Source organism: Lissotriton vulgaris, chromosome 1_1, assembly GCF_964263255.1.
Source record: "Lissotriton vulgaris chromosome 1_1, aLisVul1.2, whole genome shotgun sequence".
Lineage (NCBI taxonomy): Eukaryota > Metazoa > Chordata > Amphibia > Caudata > Salamandridae > Lissotriton > Lissotriton vulgaris.
The window spans coordinates 143,340,423-143,348,337 of NC_141685.1; positions in this window are offsets into that span (position 1 = coordinate 143,340,423).

Here is a 7,915-nt window from a genome sequence, read left to right on the forward strand (position 1 = left end):
ATGAAAAAAAAGCTTGATTGCAGAAAAATAATATAAAGGTAGAACCAATCATAATGCAATAAAATGTACACAACAATGACTAAGTTTTACATATTAAAAAGAAAGGCATGTTTTTAGATATGTAATAGAATAAAAAAATGATTTGGATTTTGGCATTTTACTGTTGATTGTAAAGAAATGATATTGCGCCCCTAAACTCAAGATAATGTGTGCTGCCAGCAGGTAGTCTAGCAGAGGTGGCAATAGAAGGGGGTCCTCTCTCGAAAGTGTGACTGCTGTCAGCAGGGAGTATGGCAGAGGTGGCATTAGAAGGAGGTCCTGTCTCGACAGTGTGACTGCTGTCAGCAGGTGGTCTGGCAGAGGTTGCATTAGAAGGGGGTCTTGTCTCGACAGTGTGACTGTCCTCAGCAGAGAGTCTGGCACAGGTGGCATTAGAAGGGGGTCCTATCTCAATAGTGTGACTCATGTCAGCAGGTGTCTGGCACAGGTGGCATTAGAAGGGGGTCTTGTCTCAATTGTGTGACTGCTGTCAGCAGGTGTCTGGCACAGGTGGCATTAGAAGGGGGTCCTGTCTCAATTGTGTGACTGCTGTCAGCAGGTGTCTGGCACAGGTGGCATTAGAAGGGGGTCCTGTCTCAATTGTGTGACTTCTGTCAGCATGTATCTGGCACAGGTGGCATTAGAAGGGGTTCCTGTCTCGACAGCTTGACTGCTGTCAGCAGGGAGTCTGGCAGAGGTGCCATTAGAAAGGGGTCCTGTCTCAACAGTGTGACTGCTCTCAGAATGGCTCTGCTTTTGGCGTCCACATGACTGACAAGGTTTCTTTGAGATGGGACTAGTTCTCTTGTGTTGATGGAAAGAGAAGTGCTACTTGTGATACAAAGACCTGGGCTTCACTTCTTTTAATTCAGTAATTTTTGTCCAACCAATGTATCATTTATAAGGAAAGTTAAAAATATGTCTGTGGTTTGGCACTCCCCTTGTTAATAATTCATAAAAATTCCACAAAATGTTCAGTACTTGTAAGTATTCTGCTACAAGAGGTATGTAGACATAGATTTGTCATATTCCAAAAATACTTTTTCTAAGAGTCTTATTTAGTGCAACTTTATATTCTGGGTGTTAGATTGTATTATATCTAGACCACCGTATCTGTGATGGACGTGGAATAAAGGAGTTGAGTACAAAGAGTTGTGAGCACCTTCAAAGGGTGAACAGTTATAAAGCTAAGCTTATTTAAGTGTTGGCTTTTTGTCGAAATCTTTATGCCACAATCATATCCAGAGTGTCGGTCTTCCTATGTCCAGGACTAACCGAGTGTTTTAAGCTTTTTCTTCGTATGGAAGGAAGGCTGTTCCTTAAAGCCCCTGTAAGAACATACAGTGCTAAAGTTCGAGCAAAAGCAATCTATGGAGCCCTCCGCTGGTGTTACTGAGTAGCACCTGCTAGAGCTGTTGTCGTATGTAACTTGTAAAAGAGAATTCTGTGGTTTCCTCTGGGGAATAATCATTCCATAGTCTTATGAAAGCTTAACTTTAAATGTATAATTGACTATAATGGAACTGAAAGCCCTCCTGGACTGAGCCAAGATAGGGATAAGTAAGTAGTCTGTACTGATCATTGTCTTTTTTGCCTAATAAGCTCGAGAGTAGATGATTGGCACAAGGATCACTGTCATCACACAGTTTATTCGGCTCAAATCTGTGTATGGAATTGTGTTAAAATGTCCTCATTTTGTGCACATATTCACACCAGTACTTCTAAAGCCAGTACACCATATCTAATTGATATGAAATTGATTGTATTTGGTTCTTTTGATTGTGTAAACCTTTTTCTGCCCTGGTTCTCTTTAAAACAGGTGCTAGCCGATATACATATAAAGCTGGTTTGAGATACAGCCTAGTACACTAGTTCTATGTCCGGTAGACTAGGACATGGTCACTGTCAGAATTTGGAAATGAAACCTTTAGTTACTGTTAAATGCTAGAAAGAGCATAGCACAGCCACAGCGCCAGACTTCCGTCCACCATGGCACTTTTGGTATGGAAGGCTTTGTGAACCAATGATATTCAAGTGAAGAAAGATGACTCCCTATCGACTTGGCTACCGGTCCTGTATGACATGGTGGGTGTTCACCGAGAACTGGCTTCTCAATCTAGGTGGAGAGCACTGGGGATGCTCAAACATATTTAAAATGTAGTTTGTTTGATGAACAAGACAGCTGTCCCTAGCTTTCACTGCAGTGTACAGAATAAAAAGGTCATACATTTCTGAAACACCTTGTTGCTGAGTCCGAGGGGATGGATAATATGATAACAAAGTGGCAATTTGGCAACAGTTATGTATTGAGATACATTTTCACTGTATTAAAGCCCTTTAAATGAAAATTATTTTTTTAAGAACACTAGTGTGAGAATCTAGCATTCCTACTAACCTTAGATGATTTGGACGTGCTGTAGTAATTGGCCAACAGTATGACACAAACAAACTATAGAGTTTTAGGTCAAAAAGTGACTTCATTATCCTTATGGGTAATAATTCCTATCACCCATAGGTTGGAGGACGCTGCTGGTAAGATATTTCCGCAGGTTTGATTTAACTAGCGTGATTAACCATAGAATCTTTTTAGTCAGTTTGTGTATCTTCGAATGTTTAATCAAACGTGTAATCTGTTTTAGAAGTTGGATGTATCTTATCCTTTTGATCCACCAGTTTCCTACCAGTGTTTATGAATTGATTAGTTGATGTTAAAATGCATTTCAGTTGTTTACTTGTACTTCTGTGCTATTGCTGTATCAATTTCGTGAAATATTAATTAATTCCTAAATAAATCTTGATTCATTCATTCACTCACATTCTGTCAGCTCTTATGTGATTTTTTTTGAGGAACTGAGAATGCTTGAAATGTATGTCTCGGGCAGTGGGCCTCAGGCTGGGGGAGGGCCCTCCTAGAGGGGCCTGAGATGATTCCAGGTGGGGCGCTAGGCTCTGATCAAAAGAAGCATTATGCTGATAACGGTGCTTTGTTTTAAGCTGAAAATAATGAGCGTCAGTAAGCTGCTCTCCAATGGGCCATCATGAACATGTTTCGTTCGTTATATCCTAGCTACGAGTATATGTCAAAAGGGACGGAACTCCAAATGTTCTTCAAAACCCCCACCCCCACTTCAAATAAACACACTGTGGGTACTTGTACCTGTTATTGTTGTAATCGAATCTAGGACCCTAGTGTAATTGTCCTGATTCATGCCCTTATATAGGTATACTTTATCAGACCCTTATATAGGCATAGAAATCATTACCATATTTAGGCCTGAACCATACAGCCCAAATACGGAACGGCTACTTCCACTAAGTTCCGAGAATCAACAACGATTTCTTGGAAAAACCAGCCTTCAGCAGCTAGGGACTTCCCCCTGCTTGAATATTAAGTTATCCAAGAAATCCTGGAGATTTCGAGGAATTGGGTCTTCGAATGACGTTATTAAGTCCAATGTTACGTCAAACTCAGCACCTTCAAGGTATACATATGCCTATATTTGCCCAGACAAACACACAGTGGTTTTGGAGCAGATTGACTAACTACTTGCCCGACGCCCTGCAGCTGCAAGTGCCGAAGGAAGCGACCCTCCAGCAGACGCACTGAGAGACGCTGTCTTTTCTCTGGCTGAGAAATCCAGCTCCAGTGTTTCCGGACTACCCTTGCGGGTATCTGTGAAATCGAGTCCTGAGAGAGAGATACAAGACCTCCTTCATTCTAAACCAAGGTACAGAGCTGATTAGACCCTAAGAGAATTCTTGCTTAGATTCTTGGCAAAGAAATACTAAACTTAAAGTACTCCTCACTTACTCCTTCCCTAGTGCGAGGCTTAGGTCAGGTACACCGGGGTAGGCGTATTTTAGAAACACCAGTTGTGTACTTTTAGCCATTCTTTTATCACTGTATGTATTTTATATATTTTAGTCAATTTATGGCATAGAAACCATACCATGCTTTTACAGTACTACTTTATAATACTGTTCGTATTATATGCCCTGTACTTTATAACCAGTATTGCTATTGGAGCAGTTCATTTCTTATGCTTTAGAAAGAAGACTGTTCATTAAATACTTTTTATAGAAAACGCCCGTCTCTCTATTTTCTCAGCACCTCTGGTGAAACGAAGCATGCACGATTGACTGAGTGAAATAGTTATCTATTGTTTCCGCGACTCTAGAGATTGATTTCTTATTTCATGGGAAACAAAGTTGTCATGTTTATGCGGTTGTCAGAAACTAATCCCTTCTTGTGAATTTGAGAAAGTTTCTAGTGACCTCTGAGCTAGCTGGCACTCACAATTAACTTTAATATATTCGGTAGAGACCTAGTAGACCTCAGTCCTACGTCTAACCTACAGTATATATTATTCCAATGCGCAAAGCCTATTGGGAATATAGGAACTACACTACATTATTAGAACATTGGAATGTTGGGAGCTCCATGGAAGCAGCTCCGGGCTTGTAATTGCTGGTATAAGTCTGGAGCTCCAACATTCCAATGTTTGTCTTCATGTTTTTATCTTTTTAATTTAATACATTCTACCCTTAGTGGGTGGAATATTCCAATAGCCTTATAGCCCTTCTGCCTTTGGATATACCGCTTGTTAAAGGCCCTGAAACCGTTATAGACCCGAGACGTAGCCCCTCGGCAGCGGGCCATAAGGCTATATTAAAGCCTGCCTGACCAGAATAGTATGTTTGGCAATCATGTGTTTGATTGCCTTCTTAAAACAGTACTTAACTGCAAGGTTTAAATAAGTCTAGACATACTTAAACATTGTCAATTGAATAGAATAATCGTGAAAAATTCTGAGGGGAGCCCGGCGATCGCTGTGGGGTTGGGGGCGTGGCATTAAAAGGTTTTAAGACCACCGGTCTAGGGTGTTCCTCATCGGAGAGGTGTGAGGGGCCTGATGTAACACTGTTGTTTGGTCAAATCTCAAAGGAGAGGGCACAGAGACTCAAAGCCGATGGATTTTAATGTCGAACCTGTTCATCACCACTTAATCATCCTCACAATCGCAATAAGTGACTAGATCAGGACACCTCCTCCCACGTCCAGATGGGCTGCCAGCTAGGTATATTCAGCACAGGTTTGGAAATCAAGGTTTGAGATGTAAAACATGAAAGTAATAGAAACATGTACACTTTACAAAGGAACGATGATGGTGATGCCAAGCCATATGCGCCACTGTTAGTACTGCTAGCAAGAGTGTGTACATGTATCTGCTAACTGCGCCGCTCCATGGCCAAGGCCAAGTGATGGGCTCTTTTTCAAGTCTGAGATGTTTATTAGGTCCTTGAGTAGATCTGATTTAATGGAGACTGTCTTAGAGGCGAAGAAGGAGGCAAATTCATCACAGTTGGGAAGAGAGAGTGGGCTGGCGTTGAGGATATTAGCTAGGCTCTTAGTTTGGGCTTTGATAAGATCGAATAGCTTTTTGGGGCGGTTCTTGGCTGGGTCTAGCTGAGACCTGAAGAAATCGGTTTTGGATTTTCTGATCTTTCTAAAATAGGCGTTTCTGGAAGTTCTTAGAAGTTTGAGGAGGTCGGCTGAGGGTGTAGCTCTCCAGCGTCGTTCAATTACTCTAAGCGAGCGGCTGTCAACATTCAGTCTCCCATCATACCATGGTTTTGAGTCTTTTGCGGATGTTCTTTCCAGTTGCAATGAGGCCATTTTGTCTAGCAGGTTGTTCATGGAGTGAATAGCCCTAAAGTTGTAGGGTGCTTCATAGGGTTAGCATTAGAGTTGGAATAGGAATGTCCCCTGTATTTATTTCGGAGTTTCATTAAGCTCGCACTCGACCCAGAGGTATCGGGATCATAGTGCTTTATATGAGCCCCAGTTGCATTACAGATCGACACATTCATTTTTGTTAGGCACGGGGATATTGAATGATTTGCCCAGAATCACAGGATGTCTCATGTGATGGATCGGAGTACTGTGCCTGAATGTAGCTAAACCACAACCCTTAAATGTACGAGATCAGCTTTGCTAAGTTTGACTTCCAATTACTATAGCACCGCTCCAGCATTTGACAGCTCAGAAAGCTATAAAAATGTGTGACTGCATTTCATTACAGTGATGCAGACCACCACATTGAAATGCGTTAGTCTAACCACTGATGCGTGGTACTTGTCAGGCCTGTTCCCCTCAACGCAGGAATCCTTGCACTATGGTACAAGGCTGCCTGGGTTGACACTAGGCAGCTAAATGTAGCATCAGCACAGGGAGATATGCAGGGCTGCACCGTATTCTTGTAAATACAGTACAGCCCTGTATTTCGGAAGTGGAGAGCGCGGCGTTAAGCCAAGGAGGCCAACACAGTGCTCCGCCCCTTGATTGTAAATATGCCCCTTAATGTCAACAACCTGACCAATTTTATCAAGAGGCAGAAAGTCCTCTCATTTCAGAAGATACACCTTCTTGATGAATCATTGCTCCAGGACACACACCTGTCACCTATTGAACATGATAATCTCAGAAGGAATTGAATGAGTACGGTACTACATGCCAGCAGGATCCAGACTACCCTCACACACCCACCTACTCCTTTGGAACATGGGGAGAGTGGGTTGGACATCTTATTTTACAAATCCCTGGAGGTTTGGGACCCCCCAGGGCAGATATATTTTTGCCAAGGTTCAGATGTTCAATGAGTCTTTGTGTGTGGGCTCTATCTGTGCCCCGGCGGCTGATCGAACTCCTGCTCTCCTTTGGGACAGTCAGGGTAATAATGAGGGGGGTGCTGGAATATGGCACCTTGACAAGTCCAGAAACCAAACGACCAGGCAGCCCCGAGACCGGTTCATCCTCTCTCACATTATTGATGATCATGCCTTGATGGATCCATGGTGGTTGGCGCACCTGAGGGACGCAGAATATACTTTCACCTCCTGCGTCCATTGTAAACGTTTATGCCTTGATCCTCCCAAACAGTACCTCTGATCATGATCTTCTAGAACTCAACCATAAACTTTGACGGTTGCAAACCCCTCAGGCCCATTGGCGTATGCATACAGCACGGTATAACTTGAACAGTTAGAATCGCGAGTTGCTTCTGTTGCTGACTACCATTTTGCACTCTGCATCCTTTTAATTTTAATGCCTCTGTGATTTGTTACCTTTTAAAAAACTGTGGGAAATATTGCCTTTGAAATTTTTATATTTTACCTGTGTGTACTTGTGGGACTTTCATTTTTGCTGCCTCGTACTGGTGTGGCATCGTGAATGAATGAATGAATGAAAGAAAATTTATACCGCGCAACTAAAACCCGAAGGCATCAAGGCGCCTATAAAATAAATCTTAAAAGGCAGAGGCAAAACTACGGGAATGCTTTGGCAAATAGTCGTGACTTCAAAGCTTTCCTAAAGGACTGAAGAGTGGGAAGGGCCTTGATTTCAACGGGAAGAGCATTCCACATTTTAGGTGCCACTGTGGAAAAAGCTCTGCCACCCCATTTGGCTCTGCGAATGCATGGTACAGATAACAAAGATTTGTTAGCGGAGCGCAAATTCCTCGAGGGGCAATAGGGGGTCAAAAGAGCCCCAATCCCCACTGACCTATTTCTCGCTAGGGCACCAAAGGTAAGGCATAGGATTTTAAAAGAGATCCTGTCCTCAACAGGTAGCCAATGCAATGCCTTCCTAGCGGAGGTGGCCGATGCACGTTTGGGTAGATCCAACACAAACTTAGCTGCCGCATTTTGGACCAGTTGAAGGCGCTGCAGCATCCCCTTGCTGAGACCTGCATACAGCGCATTACAATAGTCAAGTTGGGAGCCAATAAGAGCAACCACGACCTGCTTTCTGGCCTGCTGGGATAAGTAGTGTTTGATTCTCCTCAAGATGTGAATTATGCCCCAACAGGTAGAG